The sequence below is a fragment of the Solea solea genome, chromosome 3, assembly GCF_958295425.1.
Source record: "Solea solea chromosome 3, fSolSol10.1, whole genome shotgun sequence".
In the NCBI taxonomy this organism is placed as follows: domain Eukaryota; kingdom Metazoa; phylum Chordata; class Actinopteri; order Pleuronectiformes; family Soleidae; genus Solea; species Solea solea.
In genome coordinates, this window is record NC_081136.1 from 12017772 (window position 1) to 12033625 (window position 15854).

General features: G+C 39.0%; 1 long non-coding RNA gene across 1 annotated transcript in view; it reads right to left on the minus strand.

Annotated features, from left to right (window-relative positions):
- Positions 1-231: 231 nt before the first annotated feature.
- The window catches only part of LOC131456825 (uncharacterized), a 235203-nt gene continuing 219580 nt past the window's right edge, over positions 232-15854 (minus strand). Inside the window, exons 5-6 of the long non-coding RNA XR_009239940.1 lie at positions 11283-11402; positions 232-347 (exon numbers count right to left, since the gene is read on the minus strand). This is a non-coding gene — a long non-coding RNA (uncharacterized LOC131456825). The remainder of the gene's footprint in view (positions 348-11282; positions 11403-15854) is intronic.

Genomic DNA, 15854 nt, shown 5'->3' on the forward strand with positions numbered 1-15854 from the left:
TAGTGGTTGAATGTTATGCTTGATTAATTTCTGACTTCTCAGAGAACCCCAGCGAGCAGACTCAAATATGGGTATAAAAAGTTGAATTCATTTATTTGCCACTAATATTTTTAGTTTTTGAAAGATTTGAAAAATATTTATGTTCTCTTGTTTGTATATATATATATATATATATATATATATATATATATATATATATATATATATATATATATATATATATATATATATAGATAGATATATGTATATAGATATAGATATATATATATAGGATAACGGCTCGTGTAGAAAAAAAAAGGGTGCAAGCGAAATGTATCTTCCTGGAAGTCCTCACTCTGTCAGATGGCCTAAAAAAGGTGAAAAAGAAACACAAGTTTAGTATGTGATATTATGAATGAACATATAAGTTGACAAAAGTAAGACAAATTGCCCTACTAATAACACCGGGTTTTGTAATCACAAAAAGGGATTATTCATAATAATCAAATGAAGAGGAAATCTAGCATACATTCACCAACACAGACAAATTGACAAAGAATTGAAATTTGTTAACAAAAACAAAAAAATAATCATAGTGTACTATGACTATTCAAATATTGCTAAAATGTCATAGTATATGATGTCATCAAATGTCATGATGGTCAAAAAAAAATCATAGTATTCTATGATGTTCAATGTCACTAAAACAAGGCTGTATACTATGCCGTCGAAATGTAAAAAACAAAAATCATAGTATATTATGTCGTTCAAATCACACTAAAACGTCATAATATAGTATGTCGTGCAAGATCCAAAGTGTCACAAAAACATAGTATACTATATTAAATATATTGTGATGAAAATGACACACGTAAGACTGATTGGATTCTCAAGCACTTGGATTTAAATTCTGCTGCTACCTTGCCCAACATTCACTTCCTTCTTGTCTTTGCTCACAGGAACATTTCAGGTTGGGGACACATTGTGGATATTTATGGTCCCCGAACGGCATTGCGGTTTTGTAATTGGCCCCACAATATGGCGAGTGCTCAAAAACAGGAGCTGTGCAGGGGCACAAAGTCATACAACACTCTTCTGTCAGATGACAGAAGAGATCATCTGCTTAACTATTAGTGGTAGAATAGAGGGTTAGGGCTTAAAGGTAGACAAAGTATCAATGGGACTTTTACACAACGTGCCACTGTGCTTCATCTCGCCCTCTTTTAGTCTACTCCTGTCAGCCAAATTCAGCCTCTCTCTCTCATTCCACACCCTCTCTCGCTCCCTCGCTCTCCTTTGGATCCCATTTCACTGCGATGTAATGGGTTTATTAGTGTGGTTAATGCACTGTGACCTACTGGGACTTGCCATCTACCTTTTTCATGTGCACAAAAAAGAAAGAAAAGGAGTATTTATGAAAGAGAAGCATTACAGGAATGAGGCACCAGTTGGGCAGCGACACGAGGGGAAATAAAGAGTAACAAAATGAAAGGATGAAATAAGGAGTATAAATGAAATGAAGGAAAGTGAAAAATCACCATGCTGGAATGCAGATGTGCGCAGTCATTATGATAAACAACATCAGAGTCTGGCCTCGTCTGTGTTGATCGTTGTCATGTTCACCCAGACTGGGACGGACAAAGTCAGCATTGGCACCAACTGTGCTTAATGTAAATCAATGTTCCTGCTCCCAAACGCAGCCATTTTAAGATATAATGAAGTCACCGCAGTCGGTACAGCTATCCCAGTGTTGTTTTTGGACACAAGCAAAGCTCTGCTAAACCAGGGTTGGTCTGCTGTGTGGTGTTCCTCCTGTGTGTCAACTCGCCAGAAACAAAAGGAGTGACAACGTAAGGGTGGTGACAATTTTGTATCTTTTACTTCGGTCCCTCTTTCAATCAGTTAGTTGGTCAGATTGATAGTTAAAAAAAAAAAATAAATCAGCAATGGTCTAAGATGGCTAATTCTAATGTCTGTGACGCAGAACTTTGCTTCATATCCAAAAATGAAGACACCAAAGAGGAAATTAGCTGATTGGGGCCAAAGCCAATAAAAACCTTTGCACACTGCATTCATACTGGGTAAAAAAAACATTCCAAAGAGGTTTTTCATCCTAGAGCAGCCCTGTGGATAGCAGTCTTGTTTTACTATGTACACACAAGTTTCATATGTTTTATGTTTTTAATAAACCCTTATATGTTGGCTGTTTTCTTACCATAAATAAATAATAAATGAATGATCCAGTCCTTTTGGAAACCACACTTTCCCTTCTGCCATTTATAATAAGAGAAATGAAAACTTCACCGCACAGTTTGAACTCATGATTAATTTCTTCATCATCGGCACATTTCAAGGGAGTTCGGGACCCCAGGTAAAAAGGGTCCCGGGGGCCCTCTGACATCAAACTAGAACAAACCACAATGTCACCCCAAAAATGAAAGCAATACCCCATAAATGTCATAAAAAGTCCATTGAGAAAGCAGATGTTGGGATCATTTAAACAAAGGGGGTTCTCACAAAGTAAACAAAGCGGTCTTCTGGGAAACAAACGGTGAAATCCATTTGTACTGGTGCATCTATGCTCCGTCAGCTTAAATAATCCATTCATCCATTAAAACAAGGAATTGGTCAACACCCAAACTGAAAGTGGGCATATGGCATTATGCACACTAGGTGGGGGCCTAGTGAAGCAGAGTCAGACACACTTCATTCAATAAATCAGTGCCCTGCTCGTGCTTATATACAGGGACAAGGACAGTAGTCCAACTAAATGGCGTGATCGAGTAATAGGCCCATAAAACCATGTGGTAATTGAACATGATGACGATAACACAAACACAGGAGTTCAGTTTAGTTCCGTTGGTGATCGATTGTAGACTGCATCAGGGTGTTGTGCAGCATTTTGTCTGATTATATTTGATAGTCACAGTTAAGTTGCATCAGTGACAGCAAAAACTACCCACTTGCGGAGGAGTTGTGTTATTCAAATAGGTGTCAGCAGCTTATCCGAGGCAATTACTTTATTGTTAAGTTCGACACTGTGTCAGAAGACACGGTGAAGTCCAAACAGAGTTAGTGCTGAGCCACGCTGAGGTCTAAAGGATGTGATTCGCCACTGACTGATGGACTGCGCCGCCTATTAGATTAGCACGGACACTTCCACTTAGAGACACACTCAATGTCTCCCAACACCAGCTTGAAAAAAAAAATGCCAGTGAATGCTCGGCAGCCTGAAAGCAGCTTCACTGTAGGCTGACAGATCAACAGCATTACATGCATTCATAGTTAAATGTGCAGTGGGCTTAGAATGTACTTTACAAAATGATGTGTGATCATAAACAGCTTAGAAGACAGAAACACATCAGTACACTTTTCTCTTTGCTGTGGTGTTTGTGTGGAAAATCTTTATGAAATGTGATCTTGTATTGTCGTTGTGCTTTAATTAATGTTGTGTTGAGTTTTTTTTGTAATGTGTTTTCTATAATGTCGTCGTGTTTTCTGTAATGTCGTCGTGTTTTCTGTAATGTCGTTGTTTTCTGTAATGTTGTGTTTTCTGTAATGTCGTCGTGTTTTCGGTAATGTCGTGTTTTCTGTAATGTCGTTGTGTTTTCTGTAATGTTGTGTTTTTAGTAATGTCGTCGTGTTTTCTGTAATGTCGTCGTGTTTTCTGTAATGTCGTCGTGTTTTCGGTAATGTCGTGTTTTCTGTAATGTCGTTGTGTTTTCTGTAATGTTGTGTTTTCTGTAATGTGTTTTCTGTTATGTTGTGTTTACTATAATGTGTTTCCTGTAATGTCGTCGTGTTTTCTATAATGTCGTTGTGTTTTCTGTAATGTCGTCATGTTTTCTGTAATGTCGTCGTGTTTTCTGTAATGTCGTCATGTTTTCTGTAATGTCGTCGTGTTTTCTGTAATGTCGTCGTGTTTTCGGTAATGTTGTGTTTTCTGTAATTTCGTCGTGTTTTCTGTAATGTTGTGATTTCTATAATGTGTTTCCTGTAATGTCCTGTTTTTTGTCGTGTTTTCTGTAATTTCGTCGTGTTTTCTGTAATGTTGTGATTTCTATAATGTGTTTCCTGTAATGTTGTCGTGTTTTCTGTAATCTTGTGTTTTTTGTAATGTCATGTTTTTTGTCGTGTTTTCTGTAATGTCGTCGTGTTTTCTGTAACAGTCAGCACTGACTGCACTAGACACACGCCCTGCTTCAAGAACTAGCTTTTGAGACCCAGCTAGTAAACTGGATCAAAGTATGATCCTGGCTGAAACTCAAAAGTGGCTGCTAAAGTGAGTCTAGGGCTTTGGTTTAATTTATTTAGTTGATGAAATGCAGTGAAACAAGACAGAAGATAAAACAAAAACAAATGACAATAAAGGGAAGTTTGAGCAGATAAAAACCTAAAAACGATGAATAAAACTTCCCTAATTTTCCAGTCCCTGCGGGATTCGGCCCAGGTTTATTAATCACTTCTCATGAGATGAGACCATTCATTGTCCAATGTGAAAATTAAGGAAAATACTTTTTCAAAAATAACACCTGACCTCAGTTAGAGCTACTCAAAAAAGTATTTGAAATTCTTTGACAGCAGCAGATCAGAGAGGGGGAGAGGAGGGATGGGAAAATGGAGAGAGAGAGACATGAGAGAGAAACACACAGGATGAAAGAGCCACAACAAAACAAGTGAGTCAGTGGGGTGCCAAGGTCACCCGAATGTGCCAGTGGCTGACTTGTGGAGAGAAACGCTGCAGCCGATTGTGTGAAAACCTGCAAAAGAATAAAAGGCACAAGGACAAGGAGTGAAAGATTCTGGGCGTTTTTCATATAAAACAAACATTTTAGATTATTTAAAAATGTATTCATTCTAACCGTCTTCTCCTACTCGCATACATTCCCCCCCTCACGCCTTTGTTTTCATAAGTCTCAGAAATCCAATCTTTTCTATATATGTCAAACCTCAAGCACTAGATCTTGGGGAAAAAAAAGGCGGGCAAATGTGATTTGAGTGAATTCAGGAGCTTTGTGCAGATGAATAAAACATTGCCTCTCCTTGATGTTACCCGGACTTATCAAGTCACAGATTCCCCCCTTTGAGCTCAGTGGTGACACAGTGCAGGAACCTCTGTGTGGGATGAAACAGAAAAAGATGAAGTTTCTACTGTATATCTTGAGCTCGCGCTGCGGAGAGAGATAACTGCACAAGCACAAAGATACAGAGATATGTGCGACGTGCACACATGATGTTGGAGTTTTGATCAGACTCCCCCCCCCAGTGAATGACATGTTGCAAAACATACTGCAAAAAGGAAGAACAGAATATTTTTTGATTTCATCTTTTCTTCCATATGTGACGTGCAAATCCCTTCAGTTGTGCCAAAATTGGATATGTAGGGATTACGATCACTGCATAAGGAGTTATACAATGTATAGATTCTTCTTTAATCCACTGTTTTGCTTGCAGGCCCACTGTGATTAGTAACTGTATGTATGTGACATTCATACATATTTAAGTGGGCGGGAAGCTGCTGTGGGTCAAATTAGTAATTGTAATGGGATTTACTTTTCTCTTAAAGTATTCAATCAGAAGTGGAATTAACAGCTTTGGGACATCCACGCAGAATAATTTAAATAGATTTTTCATTCTTTATACAGCACATTTATGTCAGCGTTGAGGGACTGTGGGTGGTCAAATTGCCGCTAAGATGTGGAGCATTTGAAGAAATATTTCCCAGTGGACACGTATTCCACTCTCATCCTCACGAAACCATAAACAGTTGGCAGTAAACTGCTGTTATTTTTGAGAAATGTTGCAAGATTAAAAGAGGATATAAATGAGATGAGACTTTCGACACCACACGATTAAAGCTCAATTCAAGGGGAGTCACCCCCAATCCATACAATCCAAAATAGATTTTACAATTAGTGTCTATTTTTTGGTCATTTACACGTACATGATTTTAAATGCTGTAAAGTTATCACCGTCATCCCTATTTACTGTCCCCCCTGCCCTGTAGGGAATGTCACACCCTGTCTCAGAAGCTTCTAGAGCTATGGTTCTCAGACTGTGGTACGCAAGGTTCCTCTGGTGGAAAATCAAAAATATTGATCTACTGTATATACCAGACAGGTATGTGATCAGAGTAGAGCTGAGGGGTTTTGACCAGAGTGCAAAGACAATTAAACAAATCCCGAAAATAATAAACTTAATAATAATTAGAATCCCATTATCGCTCACTCCATTTTAACCTAATTTCACAGATGAGAGATTTGGTTGTGTTTACCCACAATGCCCTGCGTTGTAGTCCACAGGCTACGTAAGATTTATGACACTAAACTCCTGCAGTCCACCAAACGCAACTTTAACAGCTGTCCTCTGTGTGCATCACTTATGAATGTGAGTTAAACAGGCGTACAGACTAAAAGATAAGGTTCTTCATTTGATTAAAATGAGACTTAATATGACTGAAACTAACATGGACTTCTTATCGCCAGGCTAAAACTTGCTGACAGCATTATCACTACTTTGCCAGCAAATGCCAGATAATGACTTAAATCATGCATCAAATACTGTAAAACACAAAGTACTGTGTGTTTCAGAGGAGAGAATTAAAATACAAGGAGAGTTTTTTTTTTCTTCTCTTGCCCAGTAGATGGCAGACTTGCCCTATGCAGGCTTTAAGCCTCATATCCTTTCTGCCACAGCTGTGTGTGTGTGTGTTACAATTAAGGTTTGAATAAGGTACTGGCTGAGTCTGAAGCTAGAGTAAAGACCAATATTGTGCCAACAACAAGAAAACAGTGTTTGATTCATGAAAGATGCATGCAGAATGGAAATGGTCATCACCATAAATTTCACCCATTGTTCCCCAAATATGTTGTTCTCTGTAAATCAGATTTCCGTGTGTCTATCTTTGAATATTTTACTAGCAGAATAAAGAAGCTCCTACATGCTGTACATTGTCTGAAAAACAAAAATCAACATATTGTTTGTTTCAGCAGACTGACTCTGCTCAGGCTTCCTGACTAAGACGACGCCATCAAATTAAGTAAATAAAGGCATTTTCCAAACAACAGGACTTTAGAGGTGCAACAAACACATAGCACACAAAGGGTGAATAAATAGACTTCATTATATGTAGGTGTAGATAATGAAGGGCACAGTGGAAAAACAAAGCTAAATTGGCACTCCAGAAACAAGTAATGAACTTTCATAAAGAAAAGACGGATTTGTAAAAGAAATGTGTCATACTCCTATTATTTTTAATTACTACAATGGAAAATGTAAACGCAGACATTGTGTTCCCATGTTTAGAAAAAAAAGCCTAATTATACTTTTGTGAGTCGATGCAAATAGGAAATATAGTACGTCCACAAAACAGCTTTGGCTTGAAAGCCAAACACCATGACAACAACTCTCAGCATTTCCAAACTATTCAACTGTAAATCAGCAAATTAAATTAATAATAACAATTCATGTCACTGTAAAAGCAGTACAGTCTTTTACTGTGTTCAAGACATAGTTGGGTATTTATTTCTTCTTGAGCCATACAAAAGGTGACTGATGTTTTCACCTGAGGGGACCCATTCATTGCTATTCAACTTTATTGCTGCTGATTCCAGCTCCACTGCAGCCTGGTCACCTCCAGTGCTTCCCATACTCTACAAAACTGTAGCTCATAAATCAGTAAATGCCTTAGTCGCAGAATTAACACCTGTCCTGTGCAATGAATGAACTGGCAGATTTTGCTAAGTACAGTCTGAATGCTCCACTGGTTCGGTTCGGTACAGTATGTTTTTTTGTGTGTGTTTCCATTAGGAATAGTACCAAAATAACCTGCCACAACGTCCCATTTTTCAGTCCCCGACCCTTGGTGTACCAGAGTAAAATGGTACGGTACGGGCGGAGCTAGACCCATGAAAACTGATTGGGCAACAGAAAAGCATCAATCCCTTGCGCACGGTGAGTCACTGGTGGGCACGTAACAAAAAAAAGACTTAAGATATTTCTCGAAACCGAGGTGGGGAAGCACAATTTTTCCAAAATACTACCCCTATTCTAGTAATACAAAGGTAATTGCAAATCGGTGAAGTATTCCTTTAAGTTTCCATTTACACTCATCAGTACTCATAAGCGAATTTAATTTTGTATACGCAGTATACGGTCATATGACAACACCTGATTGCAGCGCTGAGAAGGAGGGTTACTTGGCAGGAACTGAATATACTACTTAGTTTGTTCACTCATTCATCTTCTACCACTTTATCCTCCACATAATGGGACGCAGGGCTGCACTGGTGCTAATCCCAGTGTCCAATTTTCCCAATCCCGAAATGTACATGTTTTTTTTGGAAGGTGAGAGGAAACCGGAGAACCCAGAGAAAACCCAAGCACACACGGGGAGAACATTCAAAAAAATTGTTTGCAATTTTTTTGCCATAAAATAATATGTGCTTTAGGCAAGGGTCTTGCTTTAGAGACAACGCCATCTTGTGCCATTATGTTCCTACAGCTGGTATGTGAAGGCCACCGTAGTTTCCTAACGCACTAAGGAAGGGGAGGAGTGAGCAGAGTAGTCCTCTGTTTGTTACAGTCTGCAGAAGTAGATGTCACTTATTCTCACACACACAAACTTCAAGCTATTTGTCACCTTTCAGGCAGTTACATGCTCAGCTGTGGATGGGAGACGGGAAACAAAACTTGTCGTCAGGGAGGTTTAAAGCTACGGGAAACACAGACGTGACTCCAGGTCTGTAAGATAACTTCACGTTCATCTTCTGAATAAGGATCGACAAACCAGAGTGGCTGTCAGATTCAGGTTAGGCTGGGTTCGTTTTCTCTCTGACTCGGTCAGGGTGGGACAGAAAAATGCAGCTTGAGCTGCACTCTCACATGTACCTGCTCATGATCTGCTAGATACTGACATAGAGTATCTTGTTAGTGTGTCTGGCACTCACACTCCTGGCTCAGCTCTGCAGGATACTACAATCCAAACGTGTCATGTAAAATATCTTTTGGGAAAACGATATTTTATATATATATTTTTTTTTGTTTCCTTCCAAAGCCTGAAACAGTTCCTGACACTTAGTGGTGAAAACCGCAGTGATGCCAGGATGTATTAGGAGTATAGTGTGTGTGTTAAAGTATATGTTATGTGTCCAATATTTAAATCATATTCAGTTATGATTATAAGATTACATGAGCAGTAGAGATGTGGTGATAAGTCTTAGTTTAGAAGTGATTGTTACAAAACAATCCATCATTTCATTAGATATACCTATTTAAATGATTGCCATTGCAAATATTTAATCAGCCCTTTACATGTCAGCAACTCAATGCACTTAAGCCATGAAGACATGGTCAAGATTCAGGCCACACCCAGAAAAAAAAGATAGTCCTAACATAATAAACAAAATTGATGACAGAAATCTGCGCCTGTTTCTGTCCCAAATGGGTGTGGAGCCTCGGCGCAAACTTTCTTTTAATTTTTAAACTATTTTCTTCCACTGTGTCCATCGTTTAACAACCTCCAATTAACTTCAGTTTGGATCTATGTCATTGTTGTTGTTGTCGTTGGAGTCACGCTACAAAGGACGCAGAACCCGGGGAGTCCACTGCATGTGTGTAAATACGATAAGGTGTCAACACGGGGGCTTTTTGTCTGAAAAAAACAGACGCTTAATGTTGTATCGGTGTTTGACTTCAACAGGCAAAAATAGAACACCACAACGGACTGACGGAACAACGACGCAAGTCTGTGACTGAAGTGGATGTGTATCACTATCAATGCCGCGATGGAGATGCATGCAGCGGAATCCCAGAAGAAGATACTTTGAAATCCTATCTGATCTGTAAAAAGTCAAACAGAATCCCATTCGAAACAACCTCCGTAAGTGGTTTGAATCAGCCTTGGAAAAATTGGATCTAGATACAATCTGGATATGCTTAAAAATCCAATTTGGGCTGCAGTCAAAACAAGGCCTAAGTAATAAACACAGTGACGGGCAGGTTGGTCTACAATGGTAGGAATACAATCATCGTCTCCCTTCTTTTCATGGGTCATATAATGGAAAAAATAAAATAGGATTCTGGTCTTTCATGAAATATCTATTGAAGTTAAGCAGCAATACTTTTATATTCTAGTTTGTAATTGAAAATGAGTCTTACAGAACTCAACCAAATCATTCCAAAGTATGGTTCCGGAGTTGAAACCTGTGTATCAAGATATATCAAATCATCCTTTAAGGCAAAGACCTGTAAACATCTAAACAGTTAATCAAGTAACTACTCGTTACAACCAATGTATGCCTAAGATTCTGAAGCACAACTCTGAAACTGATGGCTTCAGCAGCAGGGAGTGGTAGCCACTCTGTTTTTCTCTTAGCACTCAATTTTATTTTATTTTTTATTATCCACTCTTACCCAAATCAGGATTTCTTACTGTTGCCTGCGCAGTGAAAAATATCCTGCTGGATATGAATCAATCCTGAATAATCAATGTGATTGTATACTGAGAGACTGCAGCACACTTGAGGAGTCGGTGCGTAGAAATGGGAAAAGTGGTCTGCTTTTCACAAGCTCCTAAAGTAGCGGGAAAGTCGAGGGATTTCATGTTAGCATTGGGCTGCATTGCTGCAGAATATTTTTGAATAATATCATGCAAGTTGAAAGCTCTGTGTGTGGCTCAGCTGGTAAAGAATGATAGTAACACTAGCAGGGTTAGCAGTTTGAGTCCCTCTGTGGTCGAGCATGACAAAATGTGGCAAAAGAAGAAGACAGAGGTGATTAAAGCGGCTGCAAGATGCTAATCTCCACTCAAACAGAAACATTACCATCAAGATTTTCACACTTTGGTGTTAGTGTGTTGACTTGCATAGCTTCTGCAGCTGTGATCCTTGTTCAAGCTAAAATATCAGGCCTATTAGTCTTGTCAAAAATGTAGCCGCTATGCACTCCATTTATGTACCTTTGAGTGGAAAGGGAAACAAAAAAAAACACTTTAGAGGAGGAAAGTGGTTTGAAAGACAAAGCAGAAAGAATAGGGGAGAAAAAAAATTGATCATGGGTTTTGTGAAGTATGAGTGGAGATGGGAAGAAGCTACAAATGAATGATGAAGAATAGGCTTTTGAAAGTGAAAGAATTAATGACAACACCACTGTAAATGTCAAATTGCCTTTTTGGACTTAAGAGGCTATTTGAAAATTTAAGCTGAGCGTGAATTATAGAAGGTGAATAGTGTCTAAAATCAGAGTGTCTTCACACACACAGCAGGTTAATGGCAGAAAAGACAGACGAACAACAGGGAACTTACCTAACTTCAAAATCCAGAAACATAGAATCCATTCATTCTACTATCGTCTTTGTAGCACTCTCTCTCTGGGCTGAAGAGTCTCCAGGAAACAGAGGGTTAAAACAACGGCATTGTGGAACTCTGTAAACACAAAAACAGACCTAAGATCAGCCCTTGTGCGTAAAGATTTAGCTGCAAAACTACAAATAAACTGTTTGTAATTAAATATTTCTATCTATCAGCTTTGTTTACGTGGAAAATTTATTACAAACCATTTTTTTTACAATTCACTGCATGTTAGAATACAAGTTTTAACAATTTATTTGGGAAAAAAACACTGCAGTTGTACTTGAACGACAGATTTTTGCATGTTAAATTTGAACAGTATAAACAACATTTAAAATAACATTGCTGCGACTCTCAATGTTTCTTTATCTCTCAATGTGCAAAAACAGGCCAAACAATGGAAACTATGTACAGGTATTCTTCCAAATCTCTCCTCTGTGGTGACAAAGATGCTGATTCTCTGGGTTCTTGAAACAGCGCGAGTAAAATTACCGTAATAACCACACTTTCGGAAACAGTTGGGATTGTTCTGATAGCACAAGCGGTCGCGTAACTACGGCTGTCAGTGACAAGCGATACGCTCAGTGTTAAAGGGTTAAGGTGGTCTTGTGTAGTTTTGGACAAACCATGACATTGATTTGTCCTTTAATTTGAATGACTTGCTGAGTCATGGAAAGTCTCCTACAGTCTCTCGAACATAACGGCGGAAGTAGAAGCTGAAGCCGTTTGTGCGAAGCACGCTACACGACTGAGTTTATGACATAATACCAGTCAAAGCCATAAGTGAGTGCAAAAACAAATGCACAACACAGTTTATATGTTTGAACATCCATTCAGAAGATTTAGTGCGCGTGTTTTCTTGCTTGCGTGTGCAATACATAGAGCCATTTGTGTCTATCCACATGTCTTGTGCGTGGGTTTCCATTTATAAGCTCTGCTAGATTATGTTTCCTCCACGTCTGTTTGTTGTTTTGAGCTGGTTACACGGCTCACATCGTTACCGCATTTGCTCTCCATTCTTCCCATAAGGCCGGCCCTTAAATCATTCAGCAAGCCTATTCAATTTCAAAAGTGAAAACCTCTGAGGTAATTTGGGGCCACGCGAATCGACCCTCTGAGGATTCCTACATCCCCACTTCTGCCTGTGCTTCACTTTGCCAATCAGATATGATCAGTTACAGGCACTTTGCTCCAGCATAATCTAGCCGGGCTGTTGACATTACATGTCTGAAGTAATGTATATGAAGGGCAATTTAATGTCCTTTTTTTGGCACAACCGTGTATGGAAACTCTATGAAGGATATAACAATTGCTCCGAGAAGCAGGTGCACATGCTGCACTGATGAAACATCTCCAACTCAGTCGAGTGCACAGCTTTATTTCTACCTGCCGTCATGCAGTCCTACATGGACGACAAAGATGAGTGTGCAGAGGATATTTCCCTCTGTTCTGCTTTTCTACTTCTATCTGTGTGAAATGTGAACACTGACACCTGAGTGAATATGTATTTCTCCAGTTTAATAAAAAGACAAGTAACGTTACGCCGTCCCATCATGAAGATGGCACATTCATAACTCGGACCGCTGGATTGTCAAACTGTGTTTGAAATTTGACAACTAATAAGAGGTCATAGAAGAGATTTTTTTCCACTTCATTGTACTGTACTGAGACTGTTTCTGTCTTAGCACTTTTGATGACAATCAGTGCCAACCATTAATTTAAACATACTTAAGTGGGTTTGGGTTGCGGAGTCCATCGACTCTCTTAGGATATGGCTTTTGGAAAAGAAAACAGCCCTCCTTTTTTTAGCCTGAGTATCTGCAGCCCCTCTATCCACCAAAACCTCCTCCCTGGTGGCAGCTGCTCCACTCACAGCTCTCGCCGCCTTTGCAAAAAATCTCCTCAGCAGCATATTGTGGTTCACACAACAAAAGGCTGAACTGTGGTCTGTGATAAAATGTGGAGGCAAACATTGTTCGCCATTAAATATTCAACGCTGGTACTCGACTCTACAGCCAGTTTGGCAGATTTCTTGAAAACGAGCGGTGTTTACTGGCTGAGGTGCTACTGCAGAATCACCTCACAATTCGCAAATGTGTGAATTATCACACTTTTGGGGGTGTAATGTAATTTTAATCCTGAAAAACAGACTTGACAAAAAAACAAACAAAAGACAAAGTGATTTGATATTTATAAGACATGAAGTTCCTGAGGAAAAAAAACAAAAACCCTCAATTATCATTCACTTTTCTGCCAGTACAACCTATGCCATAATAGTCACACATTCTATTCTCTGCAGTTTTTTACCCCCCTCATATTTAGACTTTGTTTTGGAAAAAGGCACCTATTCAAGATTTCAACATAAAACAGTTAACAAAAGTTGGCGTCCTTAAAACTCTCATTTCTGGGTCAATGTCCTTTATGAAACGGTTCTTATGGGAAGAATGGAGAGTAGATGCGGCAACAAAAGACAACCATGGCAGTATGTTGAATCATTTGTTGAGAAAAATTTATGGAAGTAAATAACACACAAAAGAGGGAAAAAAGGTGAAGGTTGTATGGATTCCTAATAAACAAAACAAGTGCAACTATTGACATTTCTAAACATCTAAATTCAAAATTACTAGTTGAATAATACATTTTAAACCACTGATTATATTTTAGTTGATATCTAATTTATTTGCAGTATAGAAAAATAAAAATACATTGACATATTTGACTGAAAGGCACCTAAATTACATACAATTTCGACACTATGCCATAAAAGTTAACGGTAAGTTAACGGTAAGTCGGTAATTACAAAGTGCAAGGACTTGCGGGGGGGGGGGGATGACAAAACACTGCAGGTCTCAGCAGGGGACAGAAGTCATCTAATGTTACAGGACAGGTCGAGACAAATTACACTGGACACTTCACAAAATGATCTATTGCACCCTCCTACTTCTTTGAAAAGTGCCTTTCAGGAGATATAGCCTCAGAAAACTTGTGTCAGCTACACAAGGAGAGATTGGTTAACGCGCTTAAAGGTGAGAGAAGTGTGAAAAAAAGTTGTCTCTTTCAGATCAGTGTCACTGATTCTCACAGAGACCACTGATAGAGGCTGAGGTGAGAAACTATGAGAATGATGGGATTAGGTCGGTTCAGGTGAGACGAGGGAAAGGAAATTTACCAGAGGCTTAGGCCCCGATGGATCCACGCGGAAATGGAACAAAAGGTAAACAATACTTTTCCCATGAAAGTTTTCCATAAATGCAGCATAGTTTAAGGAAATGTGTTTTCAATGCCATTCCACTTGGCTTAGAATGAACAAGACACATTTCAGTAAAACACTCAAAAGTTAGTTGTGACAAACACAAAGTGTGACAGCCAAATGGCAAAGTGTGCTTTAAACCACTCTGTAAGTGTGCTGACAGAGCTAATACCTAACAGCTCTAAAAATAGCTTTTGTCAGGGAGAACATCGATATAGAGTGGACACAGCAGAAAACTGTGCAGAAGAAAAAGAAATGGGTGAAAAACAAACGCGGCGACTCATACAAGCAGAATGAGGAAAAGACGAACTCTGCAGCAGATGGAGAGAAATGAAAAGACAAAGAACAAAGAGAAGAAACAGAGATAAAGAGAGTCTGAAAGTGGGAGTCTGGTGACTAAGATGGATGGCGTGCAGCGGCGGTAGAGGTAGAACCATGACAGTATCAAAAATACATACATCTTTCTGAAGAACAAGAGGGAAACACGGAGGAAATGGACAGAAAACTATTTCACCTGACAGAGTGCTGGTTTCCAGTTATGACAATTATCGGACATCACATCAAAAGCAAACATGTAAACAAAACAGCCCCGACGTCCAGTGTTTTTAAGGTGAACTACATGTGAGTGTAGTTCACTGGGTGACTGGACGGTCACAGACAAGATTTATGACAGACCCTTGTACATGCTAGTTACAAATAACTAATTTAGTTACAGAATACATACATTTCTGCTTTTACTTTTTTTTTTACTTTGGCTATTGTATTGGGAAAATAGAGGGGAGAGGTTAAAGAAGGAAGCAACCAGAACCATGGACAGTGCTCGGTGAACAAAGTGCCAAAAGGTGAAAACAATGCACCTGAGCCGGCTTTTCCTTTTGCAAAGTACTAAAAAATAGGGGATTTTGTGTTCTTTTTTCCATCAAAATCTACCATAGTTGCTTGCTCATGGTGTGAGGTGATTGTATAAAACCTCTCCCCCACCCCACGAATATATCGGCAATTGCCGGTTGCTATGCTGCCTTTTCCAAATATGACTCCATCTGAATTTAGCTGTAATTAGTTAATGTTAGCACGATAAAACACTGAGCAAAGATAGTCATAATTAATATCTGCCTCACATGAACATTGTGTCATTTGAGCTTATTAGCATACTGACTAGGAGAAGAAATGTTGTTGCAGTTTAAACTGACCTCTGTTTGGAAAAACACGATTTCTCACATTGACAGATCATTTCTTATACTCTTTTTACTTCTGAAAAGAGACAAATAAAAAAAAGA